Raw genomic sequence first — 17,466 nt, 5'->3', positions numbered from 1 at the left:
AAACACCAGCTGTGCTCAGGACAGTGGCAGTGAATATATGACATTATACAGATAGGCTGCTTGTGTATGTTGTCATGTCATGATTTACTAGAAGATAAACATGGAGATTCAGTTTGGGCATGAAGCTTTTTTGGGGGTAGGGGGAGGTTTATGCCTTGTTACCATTTGTAAGTATCTTAGTTTAAAAGAAATGGCCAAGCAGAGGTTACCACTCTGGTACCAGTTTCTTTTTTACTTTTACTCTCCTTATATTTAATACATTTAAATAAAATCACATCCCATTTTTGGTTCAGAAAAATCAGTTTTTAGTATGGCCAGAAGTGATTCTTACGTATCTTGAAGAAATGAAGTTTTATTCCGTTACTTGTTCTCTCCCTGTCAACTCTATTGTAATGGCCAACAAAAGTTCAACTAGCAAAAACGTTTCTTAGGAATTAAGGTTACCAAGGGTGCAATTTAAACTGTTCCTACAAAGCACTTAAAATCCTTGCAAAAAGTTAAAGTGTTCTTGTAACACTAAGAATAAATTAGGAGCAACTTTTCCTGCTGTCTCTTGTTCACCAGTCCATTGAGCAGGTCTGGGTCACAGTGTACATGTCGTGTATCTAAAACCAAGCGTGATAAAACAATACTCAGAATGTTTCCTTTTGCTTAATATTCTGTTATATCCCTGTGATAAAAATCATAAGAACACCACACACTTCAAGTGGCAGAAGGCAAAACCTTCTTGTAGCATGCTGACTTTGGGAAATACTATTTTCGAGGCTACTTAAGCACCTGATTACTTTATAATCCTTGCAAATTAGAAAATTATTTGTAAATGGGATATTGTCACCCAATTCTATTTCATAGTTTTAGTATCTTTTTTACTCATAATCTCAAGAAGTTGATTCTTATGCTCTGTGAAGTTTTCCTGTTCTCCATAAGAGATGAAGATGAGTCCACACTTCCAGAAATCCAATACCAGGCAGCAGAATACGAAGCAGAGTTTGAAAACTTCAGCTCATTTCAATAAACAAATAATGCCAGAGCATGAATGGCAGCAGTAGCATTTGAAAGTATGTATTCCAGTAGTTAAAACCTTCCTTAGCTGCTCCTGATCAACTCCATATGGGAACATCAGTATCTTGTTTCCATTTAGCTAAAAGCACTTTAACGTGTTCTGACATAGGAAATAAATCCGGAGCCAGTTTTGGACCCAAAGCTCAATATAAAGTACAAGGTACAACTGAAATGCTCCATCCCTGGCAGTGTTCAAAGCCAGGCTGGCCAGAGCCTTGGGCAACATGGTCTAATGGGAGGTGTCTCTGGCCATGACAGGGGGATGGAACTGGATGATGTGATTCTTAGATTCTATGAAATCATGGGAAATGTTCGTATCATACTGCCTCTGCCTCTCTAGCAGCTCACATTGCATGTATTGGTATATTTAGGCATTGAGATCAGAAAAGAAAGTTCATACAGCAAAATGCAGCAAAACTCAAGATGTCTCTGCGTTTTAATGTCATCCCAAGCAGTTGAGACAAAACAAAAAGTCCAGTCCTGGAGCTTAAACTGGCTTCAATAGTTTTGATTGCATACGTAATACGCTAATGAGTATAAATCCCACTTAAGCATAACTCCCTTGCAGAAAACAGGAATTTCTCACATTATTGGAAATAGGGAGCAAGTATATTAACCAAAAGTAGAAATTGCAGAATCATGGAATGGTTGAGGGAGGAATCCATCAGGGTCCATCAGCCCAGGCAGGGTCACCCAGAACACATTGCTCAGGATTGTGTCCAGATGGCTCTTGAATATCTCCAGGGAAGGAGACTCCACAGCTTCTCTAGGCAACCAATTGCAGTGCTTACAGTAAAGTTCTTACTCATGTTCAGGTGGAACTTCTTGTGTTTTACTTCATGCCCTTTGCCTCTCATCCTATTTCCTGGCAGCACTGAGAAGATTCTGGCCCCATCCTCAGATATATATAGACATCGATCAGACCCCCACTGAGCCTTTTCTTCTTCAGGCTGAACAGTCCCAGCTTCCTCAGCCTTTCCTCATAGGAGAGATGCTCCAGACCTTTTATCATTCCCGCACCCCTTCAATGGGCTTTGTCCAGGAGCTCCACGTCTCTCTTGTACCAGGGAGCCCAGAACCAGGCACAGCACTCCAGGGGAGCCCTCACCAGGAATGAGCAGAGAGGGGGGATTCCTGGGTACACGTTCCATCTCCTCTGCAGGTAGGAAGCAGAAGCTATAACATTCTCCCCTATATATTATAACATAACCCCCCTTCAGTATCTGAAGAGGGCATATAAGGATGCTGGGGAGGGACTCTTCCTTAGCGACTGTAGTGATAGGACAAGGGGGAACGGGTTAAAACTGAAACAGGGGAAGTCTAGATTAGATATAAGGAGGAAGTTCTTTACTGTTAGGGTGATGAGGCACTGGAATGGGTTGCCCGCGGAAGTTGTGAATGCTCCATCCCTGGCGGTGTTCAAGGCCAGGTTGGACAGAGCATTGGGTAACATGGTTGAGTGTGAGGGGTCCCTGCCCATGGCAGGGGGGTTGGAACTGCATGATGTTAAGGTCCTTTCCAACCCTAACTATTCCATGATTCTATGATTCCTGTTGACTCTTACTACTAAATTGGAATCCAGGTTAAGGAGACATCGCTGACTTACAAATTCCTTAGACTTTCATTGTGAAACACCTTAAAATCATTAATAGAACACATTCCCTATCAGATTAGTAGAAAGTCAGTTTAACTGGTTAGTCAGTTCAGCTGATTTATTAATATTTGGGGAAATGTCTGTGTTAAATAAATGCACTGAGCTCTGCACTTCATGTACACATTTTCAGCATGTTTTCCATAACCTTCAGTAACACAGTTCGGTTCACAGAGCATCTTTCATCCCTGCCACCTCCCATTTTCCTCTCAGAAAACGATAAGGCTTGTGTAAAGTTTGGAAAGATCATTTTTTGCTTTATTAAGATGGCAGATTTTTAAGATAAAGCCATGTTGTTTAGAGGAAATTATTCCTCTGCTGAGAAAGAGATGTTATCAGCCAGCCAGCGATCCGGACTGACATAAACTGCATTTCCTTCATCCCATGCGCCATCCATGGGTTGGGCTTTCCTCTCCTTCAAGGACACGTTCAGGGGCTGCTCTTCCCTCATTGGTAAACCCCAAATGTCCATGTTCCTGAACTGGCTGAACAGACTCCAGCATCAGTTGAGTCCTTCCTATTCAAACTCAACTACTATAGAATGTTGTGGAAGTTTTAAGTGGTTTTAACTATGCCCTTATTCACCACATACACAGAACCCCTAAAAAACATCAACTAAGATGGCTAGAACTGGTTTATGCTGTCACTGGTGCCATGGGATTAGGACTTAATCTCTTTAATCATCTACAGCACAATGTGTGTCAGGTCCACCCACCCTGAGAAAGCCCTGAGCAAAGCCCACAGAAGCTTCTTCCCACAGACAGATCCCAGGAGAGCTCCCACATGCACAGCTCTTGTCCCACATACACAGGGGTGTTTGGTGGGTGCAAAGGCTGGAAGTTGGGTCCTGAGCCCTTGGGGGTACAGGCTGCCCAAACAAGTGGTAAGTGCTCCATTCCTGGCAGTGTTCAAGGCCAGGCTGGACAGAGCCTTGAGTGACATGGTTTAGTGTGAGGTGTCCCTGCCCATGGCAGGGGGTTGGAACTGGACGATCTTAAGATCCTTTCCAACCCAAACCATTCTATGATTCTATGCTCATCTCCTTCCTTGTTCTCCTGTTCGTTTTCCCAGATGTTTCTCAGTTTGTTCGATATAAAGGGCAACTTTAATGATCTGTTGGTTTGTTGCTGCTGGGTTATTTTTAGCATTACACAATATATCTATTTCTCTTTAACAATGAGCAAGTAGGTACCAAGCAATAAATCACTGCTGCAATTGAGAACTGAATATTCTGTATAAGATTACAGATTATTTCTCTGGCATCAGGGTATCAGAAGTTACTTTCCAAGCTAAGACATATTATCACAATTTGCAATTAGAAAGATTTCATCAGTTAAAGACAGCTGCACAATAAATATACCTGTATACAGCCAATATAAGTCATAATTTGAGTATTAAGACATTAATTAACAATATAAATACAGCCTTGGCTTTCAAGGCATCCAAAAATGAATCTGCAGACATACCTCAACATAGTGCTGCAGTTTGCACCAACTTGTAAGGCACGTGCAACACTCATTGAGCCTTACGAGCCCTAGGAAGTTGGAACATACTTTTAACCTTTTGAATATCAGAACACAGTAAGACTGTGAACAGCCTCTAATGCTGCAGTGATACCAGAAGGAAAACGGGAGCTTGCTTCTCACAGCCCATGTACAGCAGCATTCTGTTGCACTTCCCTGCCAAGGCCCTTGATGCTCCAAGTAGATACCTTCCAGGAATCTCCAAATCATAACTGGAACTCAAACCAGAACGCATCTGGGAGATCTGGGTAAGTCCTCAGATGTCCCCCTCAAACTTCATATGCAGAAATAAATCTCAATGATGGCGAACATTTCAGGTTTCCTTCATATGCTGAATTCCACGGTTCTTGTTCTACATTTGGTTGTGTTTTCTTACGCTAAATTCCCACTCCTCCTCCAGAACATTTGCAAGGTATCCCTATTATTTCTTTCTAATTTTCCTCCACATGGATTTAGCTACTCAGCAACACAACTCATTACAACAGCAAGAGACAAGTTCGTTCAGCTTCAACATCTTAAGATTGCTCAGGTATATTTAAATGTATGTTCAGTCTCAAACAAGATCTTAGGAATCCACGACAGAACACTTCAGTGAATTCACGCGGCCTCAGCCTTCACAAAGCTCTTGTCTGCACAGGTGCTGTGCAGCGTTTCTGGGGAGCAGGAACCACAGATGGTGATTACTTCATGGGCAGAGGAGGGGGAAAGCCTCTGAATGTTGAACAGTTGTTCTTTGTATGCAGAAAACATGAGCTCAACCATCTCTGCTGCACACAGCTGTGGGTTCACAGAAGGGGATCAGGGCTTCAGAGGCCACGAGGAAGGCATCGAGAACTTTGAAGCATTGCTTTCGAGAGGACATAAAAAGCCACTTAGAGGGAAACCACAGGCCCCACAGGGGCCTGTTTCCATAGGGAAACCACTCCAGACCCCAAACCCTGCTCTTCACAGGCATGGCACTGGCTCAGCAAGTGAGGACCTCTGTACTCCTCCCTAGTATGGAGGGGACTAGGATCCCTAGTACTCCTTCCATTTGCCAAGGTAACTGTAGGTTGTACCTGTGTAGACAGCATGCAACAGCCATCCAGTTAGTAACTACCTGTGTGCCCACCACAATTCCTGGGCCTCTGCACCACCAACCCTGTTTTCCTTCAGGAATTTTGCTCTGCTTTGAAATCAGTGCATTGCAACAACATCAGAAACTGATCCAGGACTCTAATGTGAGGAACAGGCACAGGCTTCATCAGGTTAACAAGACAAGGAACTTCTGATCATCAGTGATGTGTCAAATCTGCCTCTTCCATTCCCAAACTGACCGTTACACTTACAGCTGCCCAGTTCTGTGTCTGCTACTCCAGCTCCTCCTCCCCACCAGAACAGCACAAGTGTGCCAAATTCCCGTTGTCCCCTCCATCAATCCCAAATGCGAGCTCACCTGGAATTATGACATAAACATGCACTTGAGCAACGCTTTAAGAGACCCACCTTCTTCAGCTGCAAACAACAGCCATGTGTGAGACACGTTCAGTACTTCTATTTCATGTACAGAAAAAGACAGATCCTTGTATTTCAAATACTTGACAAAAAAAAAAACCCTCAAACAAGAAGGCAGTGTTGGTTTTTACATCTCTTTATTTCCTGCAGATACGTATAAGCCACTTCCGTTTGTTTCCATGTGCAGACGTGGCTGAGTACATCTATTAGGTTCTAGTACAACATAAACGTACACAGTAGTAAAATTCCACAGGACTGTACTGACAGACTGCACGTGAACCAAGCTTAAAAAACAAGAGTTAGCTGGCATGTGGAAAGGCCAAGACAGCACTGACCAAAATGGCTACTAGATTCATCATGAGATAACATGTTTACTTTGATCAGAGAAGTTTGTTAACAGAGAATGCTTCCTTTCTTCTAAGACCAAGTACTATACAGAACTCTGAATGCTAAATATTTACAGCAAGGAAAGCTTGGAAAACAACTACCAGCGCTTTTATTTCTTTTGTAAAAGAAATCAAGATCTGTAGATTCTGCTTCAAAGTCCTTTTTATAAATACATCTACATGACATCAAACCAAACAGATCGTATTTAAAATGTGATTTTAACTGAGCCTGTATTAAGTTGCAAGCTGCATTAAAGACAAATCTCTGCAGAGATACTAGCAATGAAAGCATCAGTAAGTTTACCACCTTCTGTCACCACACATATTCTATGGCACCAGACAGGACACCCAGATTTCAGAAACAAACTACATTTTGTACTATATGGCTGTCCTTGGTTGAGATCTGGTCATTCACTGACTGCTTTCCCAGGGCTAAGAACTCCAAAGAATTCTAATTCTGATAAATCAAAGAGAAAATCTTTCACTTTTCTAAGTATCTGTATCCTTGACATTATTACTTTAGGCTGGTTTGGAATCATTGAAGAGTTAGTTCTGGAGAAGTGCTTTCAAAAGCTGTTATTTATCTGACAAGTAAACCTTCACAGTGACATGGATGGGGGCAGCACAGGCCAAGATGACCATATGGCAAAACAGTTTACTCTATGTACTGTCAGTGCAAAAATACATACTGTGCTGTCAGGTTTTAACCTTCATTTTGGCCTTGGGTTACATCCAGCTCACAAACAATGAGACTCACCCAGTCATAAGGAGACTCAGAATGTGGAATTCCAGGAAAAACCCTAACAACAAAACCTAAGGCATCTCAGGTAAAATGCCTGCTTAAGTGTCTGACAGCATTCCTAACAATTTGTCCTAAGAGGAAATTTAACAGAAGCTAAGACAGACAATTCATAAAGCAAGTTTACAGATAACTGTACAAGAAATGAACCACCACTTCCCGTTATGTCTCAGCGAAGCTCATCTCATAGTGCAGTGAACTGTTCTGAGTGACACACAGACAGCAGCTTTGTATCTCCAGGTTTCAACAAATCACACCTACACTATTAATAACAATCCGGTTAATGCACAGAATCATGATTCATGTGAAGGCAATTCAACTGTGTCCATAGAAACAGTGTTGGATATATATGTATGTGCACACAGGTATTCCTGACAGGTTTTCCTTCTGACGTTGCCCAGGAATAGCCAGGTGCAGCAAACATCTGACTGAAAGCTAGAGCTGGTACAGCTTCCAGTCGGGGATGTTTACAACACCAGGCTACTACACACCACAGCAGCCATCCAACAGTGCAGAGCAGCTGTCACCTTTAGAGGAGGGGAGAGAAAGGAAGAGAAGACTTAAGCCGTGCTTCCAGAACATTCCAACAATCACTGTCCAGCTAATGCTGAAGAAAACCTTATTTTCACATTCAGTAACACAGTTCTAAAGTCTCATTAGATTAACAAAGTTTCTAAGTGCAACACCTAGAATACAAATTCTCAGATTTTAAACATATATTAAGATATCTTTAGGCTTATATTTCTATTATTATATATTTATTCATTAATATGAATTTCCATTATACATTAAAATATAAAAATAGTAGTGAGTTTTTTCATTGATCCATTGACTTCACTTTCCTATAATACCCGTGTTCCTGGAGCTCTCAGAAATAAGTGGACTTCCACTTTGAACATTCCCTGAACTCTACACATAGCCATCCTTTCAGAATCATTGATATTATTTAATAAAGCTATATGCAAAGTTAAAGACAGAAGCAAAACAAGCCATGTGCATAATAAAGTTATTTATTTATATATCATATATATGTGTGTATCAGAAACAGAAATTTGACAGATTTCTGAAGGTATTTACTTTCAGTGTCAGAATCCTACCTCATCAGTTTAAAGCTCTCTTACAGCCAAGGAATACAGCCACTTCTCTTTGGGTATATACTTTAGTATACAAGTATATACTAAAGGAGAGTGACAGGGTGGGAGGGAAAACCACAACAACATCAGGATGGAACCATTTTACTCCCCCATCTTCAACAAGATCCTGTCAGAACACCCATGAGACTGCATCCTGTTCTGCAACAAGCTAGTTCCACCAAGTTAAAAGAACCTTGATATTATTAATAGTTGATATTTATAATGTATAACACTTAAGTGGGGAAATAATTTAAACCAAAGTAACTCATGAAGTGCATTTCCCTAAGTTACTGCACAAATTCCACACTGCTGTGCACAGAAGTAATCCAAAAGCCAAAATTCAAAGGCCTCCTGCGCTGCTCCTGCTGTTGTTCAAGTCTCCCCCATCTTTCATTTGATTTGTGAGTTGATCACGTTCACATAATACTTATATGCCTTCATTTTGTAGTTTATAGTGCAACATTTTCCTTTTACTAAAAGAGCTGAAAGCAGTTGATGTATTCCCATTTAGCAGGCTTTATCCCTTCAAAAAGGGAAGAATTTTGCATGTAAAGAGTTTTCTACTGCCAGGTTAAATGCAATTTAAGGTTGCTTGTTCCAGGGAAGGGTGTGTGAGGGGGTAGGTCTGTTCACGCAATTCATAAAAGAAGAATCTATGACAAGGAGTTTAAAAGTGGAGAAAGATGACATTATTCAGGATTTCTGTTACAGAAACCCATTCACATCCCGTTTTGAGATAAACATTTCTTCTCAAAATGAGAGCTTGTCGGTAGTAACTGACTTGTTGTCACAGCAGCATACAGAGATTAAGGAGGGACCTGCATGCAGTCACTATGGATACCTCACTGACCTTCATTAGTTCTGGGAATAAACAGTTAAAAAGCCAGTGGTCATTTGCAACAAAGGCCTCTTCAGGCTGCTCCAAACCTGGAAATTCCTATTTGACATTGGACAGAAATAGGCTGTTTCATGCAGAGGTAGGCACATGGTATTTGACTAATTAGGCTGCTGAGCATTAAGTTGCAATGAACCATTTCTTATACTGCTTTCCTTTAACACTTACTTCTTAAGGAATAATGAAGGTTACTTCAATGTCATCTGCCCAAAGAAAATAAACTCTCCACAGCCTCCTTTTAACACGTAAATCATCACAAAATAGGCAATACATGACAACGAAATCTCTTTCTGCTTTATCGAACTGTTAACTACAAATACAGAGCATCTTACACAATGATTCCACTTCTGTCAAAGGAGTTGAAATTTTCAGTTCCAAATGTGGTCTTAAAGGCAGAGCCATTACAGATCACTTTGTACAACTACATGCTTGAAAGATACAACTTCTATAAGAGGCCTGTTAAAATCGAAGCTGTATATTTATTAAGAAGCATCTTCAGCTATTTTACCACCTTTTCAACATAAGCAGGCAGCATCTCCTGCCTTTGTTCAAGTCACTGCCCTCTCATTTCTGTAAAGCTTGAAAGCACTGAAAATAGGAGTTATCCTAACATCATCACAGACAGGAATATTGAGTGCTGGCTTCTAATGCCTTAACTGTTTTTCTTAAAAGCAATAAAGATTCCATTCTCTGAAGCATGAAATCCCCCCCTAACTCCACCCATAGAATATGAAGGAACTCTAAGATTACCTAAAGTCCTTCTGACACAGAATATGTTCCTATTTGTCATTTTCCAAGAGCAACATATGATGACCCACCCAGGAGCTGTTCCTTCAGCTGTCAATACTCCAGAAGAACAGAAGAGTTTTAAAACTGAAAAAGGGACACTGTAATGAAATCTTAAGGTTGTGTTCATCCGCAAATTCCAAATCAAAGCCACAGAGATTTACTGCAATATTCCCTCAAGCACTATTTTACTGGTCACATACAACTTTTACTGCACCTTCCACAAGCACATGGAGCAGAGTTCAACAAGACAAGAAAAATCAGGGGAGGAAGGAGAAAGGAAGAGGGTGAGGAGGCAAGCAGCCAAACTGTTTCTTTCTCTTCTCCACTCATCTTAAGACATCCTCTGTCCACCACAAGCTTGACCATTACAACTCACTGACTCCAAGAGCAGCCCTGCAGAGAAGGACTTGGGGGCGTTGGCAGATGAGAAACTGAACATGAGCCAACTTCAGTGTTCACTTGAGCCCAAAACACAACCTTTTGATGCATCCCAGGACACTGAGTGTGACCGGCAAGTCAAAGGAGTGATCCTACCCCTCTACTCTGCTCTTGTGAGATCCCACTGGGAGCACTGTGTGCAGTTCTGGTATCCTCAACATAAGAAGGACATGGAACTGTTGGAACAAGTCCAGAGGAGGCCATGAGGATGCTTCGAGGGCTTGAGCTCCTCCCATATGAAGACAGACTGAGGGAGCTGCATTTGTTCACCCTGGAGAAGGCTTACGGGAGACTTTAGAGCATCTTCCAGTACCTAAAGGGGGCCTACAAGAAATGTGGTGAGGGACTTTTTATAGGGGTATGTAGGGTCAGGGAAAGGGGGAATGGCTTTAAAAGAAAACAAAGAGGGTAAATTTAAATTGGACATCAGGAAGAAGTTCTTCCCTGTGAGGGTGCTGAGGCACTGGCACAGGGTGCCCAGAGAAGCTGTGGCTGCCCCATCCCTGGCAGTGCTCCAGGCCAGGTGGGATGGGGCTTGGAGCAACCTGCTCTAGTGGAAGGTGTCCCTGCTCATGGCAGGGGGCTGGAACTGAATGAGGTTTAAGGTCCCTTCCAATCCAAACCAGTCTGTGATTCTATGATTTTGAAGCTTCAGCTGTCACACAATAATAGTTAAATGTAAATGGAGTCAAAGGAGTCTGCCTCTGCATGCATCTCATGTGCGTGTGCTTGGAGTCAAGGTCTTGTCAATCAGTCCATCCATCCATCAGTCAAAGCAGTTGAGCCACAGATGCCTGATGCAAGCAAAAAAGCAACTGGAACTGACAGAGGAAGACAGATGCTCACTGTTGCTATGAATTTTTTTAAGTCCTACATTATTGACCAGAAAAGAATTAAAAATTAAACATTAAATCCTAAATATAAAAGGATTGAAGTGCACAGATTCCCAAAGCAGCAGGAAGAACTTCCCAATGGAAGTCAACAACCAGCCTTCACCAGCTTTCTAGTACTTAAATAGATGTTTAGCTATGATAGCATACAATAGTCTGTTTAAAGACTAATGCTACGTGAATTGATGTGCTCTCACTCTGCTCTTTTCTCCCTCCCCCAAACTCCTCCTAAGTATAAAAACCTTGATATAAATCCAGACGTTTGTTTTTAATGGATTCTTCCCCTTTTTACCTTACAGTAATGTAATTATACCAAACTATTTATACAATTCCATTACTTTGATACTATAGTTAAGCAGCCAGAACAGATTTTGTACTGAGGTCCTTCCCCTGACCCCTTCTACTTTGGTGGAAGATACGGGCTGGGGAGCAGAGAACAACTTCTGTTCTCGAGACAGTTTATTTCTAAACTAAACGTTCCAAGAAATTCATTCAACACTGAAATATCAAGTGCTTCAGCTTTCACCATTTTTATACATTTTTAACTACCCTTATCATTTGTAAGTACTTTTATTCCACTTTCTCAGAGATCACAAAGAACAAAATAAGCTATTTGCCATGGGGCAGAGTGTGCCTGAATCAACATTACATTTTAAGGACCATATCTCACAGCTCATACATAATCCAACCCACATCATCTCCAATAGCACTTGAGTCACGCAGTGATTTTCACATCTGTGTTACTGCTTTGAATATTGACTCTATGTTGTGGTGAGCTTCAAATACCCAGACTGCAACACTGCAGCACTGGAAGTTAACAATGCAAATGAATGATGATGGAGGAGGAAGCATACATCAGTGGTTTTATCACTGCATTTCCTGGGTATGTTAAGGAAGGACACTCTGCTTCTCTGTATCACTAACACATACACAGCACAACCAGCAACTTTAGTGCAAGAGGTAGAAGGAGTTTTTAAACCTGCCTGTGAATTCTAAAGCAACAGAAGAAATTGAATCTAATGTAACTCTGGGCCCTCCAAGCTAAGAAGGATGTGTACCTGCTTGTACAAGACCAGAGGATACCACAAAGATGATCAGAGGACTGGAGCACCTCTACTATGGAGATAGACTGAGAGAGTTGGGCTTGTTCAGCCTGGAGAAGAAAAGGCTCCTTAAGGGGAGACCTCAGAGCATCTCCCAGTGCCTAACGGGGCCTACAAGAAATGTGGCGAGGGACTGTTTACAGGGACACGTAGGGATAGGACAAGAAGGAATGGCTTTAAACTGAGAGAAGATTTAGATTAGATAAAAGGCAGTTGTTCTTCTCTGTGAGGGTGCTGAGGCACTGGCACAGGTTGCCCAGAGAAGCTGTGGCTGCCCCATCCCTGGCAGTGTTCAAGGCCAGGTTGGACGGGACTTGGAGCAACCTGCTCTAGTGGAAGGTGTCCCTGCTCATGGCAGGGGGCTGGAACTGAATGAGGTTTAAGGTCCCTTCCAATCCAAACCACTTCATAGTGGTTTTATTCTATCTCCAAGAAACTATCCCCAGATAAAACCTGCTTTCAGTGTAGATCTTTATCCTGAATGATGCAAAAATTCCTTTTTTTTGTAAAAAGGACCAAAAGAGAAAGGTAAATAGCTGAAATTATGAAATTAGAACTATACTGTGCACAGCAATAATGAGTTGCATCTTAAACCTGCTGAATCTCTATAATCGAATATCCTTTGGAGATACTTAATTACAAGCTATTAAAACAAGTTACTGTAAATATTTTTTGGCTACCTCTACATGTCTCCTTGTTATTCTGAAAAAACTTCCAATTCCTAAACTGGGTCCTTCTTCTGTCAAGGTAATCTCAATCTCCAGTCCAAGATGACAAAGCTGTCTGTAGAAAACAAGCCCCATCTTCATAAAGGCATCTTTTAAGATTCTGGAGATCCTCCAATCTGAAAAACACAAAGTCCACACGACTGAAAATACAGTAACTGATCTGATCAGGACAAGGGGTGAGGGGATCAAACTTACACAGGGGAAGTTCAGGTTAGGTCTAAGGAAGAAGTTCTTTACTGTGAGGGTGGTGAGGCACTGGAATAGGCTGCCCAGAGTAGTAGTAAATGCTCCATTCCCAGCAGTGTTCAAGGACAGGTTGGACACGATCTGCTGTGAGGTGTCCCTGCCCATGGCAGGGGGGTTGAAAGCAGATGATCTTAAGGTCCTTTCCAACCCAAACCACCTTATGATTTTATGATATCTCTTAAAGAGAGTGGAAGGCTGATGCAGGAGGGCAAAAACCAACCCCAACACTTGACAAGAAATTGAAACAAAGAACACGTTTAATAGATGTTCTCCGAGTAGTATTAGAAGAGCTCAACCTAAATCCGAATAATTCAGTGTTTACTCTTTCCAGTAGCAAGTTGAGGCCTTCTATGCCTTCTGCCTCAACTATGACCAAGCATGAATGGAAAAATCTCAGTAATAAGATAAAACCCCCAAAAGTCACATCAATATGTCATTTGTTAGGCCAGGCTGTGTTTTCTTTGGGGTTTTGAGTGGCTACCACTTGAGTCTGGTGCAACAGACTCGAATCAGTGACACATTTACCACACTCCTTCACTTAATGACTTCTTACTCCCATTTGCAATTATAATTCTCTGGTGATATCAGCTGCCAACAATAGTTCTCTGTAACACTGTGACAGAAACGAGTTGAGTATTGCAAGGAGAGATTCATACTGCAAAGTCCCTTCACTGAACAAAGCCAGGTCTGGGTAGGCTGCTACCCTCAGCAGTCCAACAGTTCAGTCTACACCATGTTACTGGATTACTGGAGAAACTGCTAAGGGCACCAAGAGATCTTTAGGCAATGGAAGCCAAATGTTCCCATTTTAAGGGTAGTCCTGTGTGAATGTATTCCAATCACTGCAAATGGTATAGTTGCAAACCTGAGAAATCCTGGCATTCTCCCACTTCCTTTTGGTAGGCAGAGTCTGGAGATTGTTACTGCAGCCTCTGGGGAAAGTACAGCATTTCCCCTGGTCTATAAAGCCAGCTCAACTCCTCCACTGCAAATAAATCCTGAAGGATATCAGACTGAGACGTGAGCTGTACACCAGTATCAATCCTAACCTTGCTCTTTACTTGAAAGAAAACAAGCTCAGCCCAGCAAGCACCAAGCAAACATCAGATAAGCGCGTGGCACTTGGCTTTACAAGTTTCTGTACTTTTTAACTTGATTTTTGCATCTTTGTCCTTCAAGTTCAAAGCAAAATAAGTTAATTATTTGTTTTGCAATAATACCCAAGAGACCCACTCTTTTAAGTGCACACACACAGCCTGCTTCCACAATGGGACAGTCCACACAAGCACAGCGTGCAGCCACGGCACCCACTTCAGCATCAAGGATCTCAAAATCAAAACAAAAAGCATACAATATAGAAAAACACGATACAAAACACCTTTTAAATACTCTCAACATGATTATCTCTATTTAAGATGTAGATGTCACCAAGTTCTTTTCAGGTTTTACTGACAGTAATTGGGAAGAGACATAATGTGCTGGCAAAACAGCTCATTTGGAAAGCATTACTCTGTACTCTCTAGTCAGTCTTGCACAGGATCTGACAAGTATACTTATAAAATTACTACTTCCACAGCCTCCTCCTCTAGAATCGAGCCACCTCCTTCAATAACTCACAACACAACAGGAACTAAAATAGACTTTCCTAGTCTGCAAGTACACCAGGAGTGAATCTTGACAAATATGAGTCATGCTGCTTACTTGTGCAATGTCACATTTAGAGCTTAGTTACTGCACTACACTAAGAAGAGGAGCCACTCAAGTGTTTGGAGGGAGAACAGGAGTGAAGTTTAGAAAGAATTTTCTCTCTAAATCATGACAATAGTCTTTGATTTTCATAGTGATTGTTAAAAGTTTTGGTTACCAACCACCTGGCTGGAGGCTGCATGGAGTCTGAAGGGGACCTACAACTATGCTGGAGAGGGACTCTTCATCAGGGATTGTAGTGATAGCACAAGGGGCGATGGGTTTAAACTGAAATAGGGGAAGCTCCGGTTAGATATAATGCAGAAGTTCTTTACTGTGAGGGTGGTGAGGCACTGGAACAGGCTGCCCAAAGAAGTGGCGAATGCTCCATCCCTGGCGGTGTCCAAGGAAGGCCAGGCTGGGCAGACGCGTGGGTGACATGGTTTAGTATGAGGTGTCCCTGCCCATGGCAGGGGGTTGGAACTGGATGATCTTAAGGTCCTTTCCAACTCAAACATTCTATGACCCTACCAAATGCACTTACCACCTACCATATTAGTCTTCTTTTGCTGTGCTCTACACAGAAATTAACAGTAACTAGAAAAAAACATCATGGCATTCACAGAAGGTTCCTGACAAGCACAAACCCCACTAGACTCATGTCTAGGACCCCAGGGGCCAGCACAGGGCTCCAAACACTCAGCAGCAGCCAGGATGACAACACAGAGAGCACCATCAGAAACAGGTGACAGTAAAGTGCAGAGGGCAGAGAAGGAGGCTGACACTGTGAATGGCAGCACTTCTACCAACAGAGACAGACCATGATAAACCTGAGGATGGGCCCAAAGAAACCCCACTGGGTTCAAGAGGGGAAAGCACAGAGCTGTGCACCCAAGGCAGAAGAGCCCCATGCATCAGCATGGGCTGGGGAGAGCTGAGTAAGAGCCCTGCTGCAAAGGGACTAGGTGCTGGGGCAGAAGGCAGCTGAAACAGGAGCCAACATCTCGCTGCAGAAGGCAAACTGCAAAGAGGACTACAAGGAAGGGATGCTGAATGCTCATGTGAGAACCATCACTTCAACAGGATGCTGAGGAACCAAGAAGGGTCCAGCCCTGGGCTACCACAGTGGTCAAGAGCCTCAAGGGCACAGGCAAAACTGAAGGGAGACACACCTGTTTCGTCTGGCAAAGAGACCATCTAAGACCTGTCTACAGCTACAAGATGGGACCTCTAAAGACAGTCAAGACAAACTCTCTCAGCACTGACTGACAGGGTAAGACAGAGCAATGGCCACAAAAGGCAGCACAGAAAATGCAGGTTGGACACAAGGACAAACTTGTTCACCAGGAGGCTGGTGAAGCCCAGAAAAGGCTTCCCAGAGAGGCAGTGGATTCCCTGTCCTTGGCAGTTCTCGTGGCTTCATGGGACAGAGCCATGGCTGAGCCCACCACTCAGAGCCCTGCTTTGAACAAGTGGTTGGACCAGAGACTTCTAGAAATCTCTTCTGACCATTATCCTTGCAGCTCCATGATCTCATAACTCCTGTGATACGCTTCCAGCACCTACAGCCTTGTTTACAGAATTACCCTCAGACATGAAGTCAGTAAGTCTTTGGAAAAGGAATTATCCACAGATGACATCAGTGCAGACTTTACTATAAATAGCCAGGTATTATCAATATACTGCAGTGCTGGCAGCTCCAGCAAGTTCTGAAATCACAAATATTTAATGTTAAAAGTATTTTAATCAGCTGCTGCCAAATACTTAGAAAAACCCCAACCAACCCCAAACACCTAGAGTGAAACCAGAACTCTCCTGCCTAAGCCACATTTAAGAAGTTAAATGTGCTGCCAAACACCATCCTATGGGCACCTGTGCAGACTACTCACTGTTCTGTCAGGAAAAACACCCCTTCAAGAGGAACATTTTATGCTGTATCTTTAAGAACAGGCAATGTGAAAGCTATTGGCACTTAGTTTGCTTGTAGAAGCTCCCTCGGAGTTGAAAAAGGCAGAATATTTCCCCCAAGACAATTCTGAAGTGTTTTAAATGTCACTCAAGCAGCACACAGGATGCCTCACGTTTAACAACACTACAGCTTAAATGGCTATTTGTCCTTCACTAGGCTCCATTTTGTTTCCTACCAGTATCAAATCAGAATAAACTAAATACAGAAGATGGACAGTGTGACCAAACTTTTCTTTAGGCGCACTATAAAAGCTGAGCTTTAGGGATAATCAGAATTAAAGCAATTACAATAACAGTTTAGAAGTAATTTAGGAGGAGAAGGACTGGTTCCTACTACTCACTCCTAGGGCCACAGAGATGAAGCAACTATTCAATGCAACAGACAAAAGAGCTTGGCGAAGGGGAAACCTAGGTCATTACTTGACACTATAATCCTGCTTTTTGGGTTCTTTGGGCCTGTGAATCTTCGGTTATCTCACGCTGTCACCAAGCTTCAAAACAAGATTGAGAGGCACTCGATCAATAAGACCTGTAGCTAAAATGCACTCTCTTCCTTGCATTAACTGGTGTGTTTCTTTTATTAGCCCATGTATGCATCTAAAATAAAAATCAAACAACAAAACCTACACTTACATTAGCAGGTATTGTACTGCAAGAGGAGGAGATCAGCAAAAC

This window comes from Pezoporus wallicus, unplaced genomic scaffold (genome assembly GCF_028554395.1).
Source record: "Pezoporus wallicus isolate ANWC-B61680 ecotype Strahan unplaced genomic scaffold, APGP_CSIRO_Pwel_v1 contig_7545, whole genome shotgun sequence".
Classification (NCBI taxonomy): Eukaryota; Metazoa; Chordata; class Aves; order Psittaciformes; family Psittacidae; genus Pezoporus; species Pezoporus wallicus.
Note: the sequence above shows the minus strand (reverse complement) of the source record.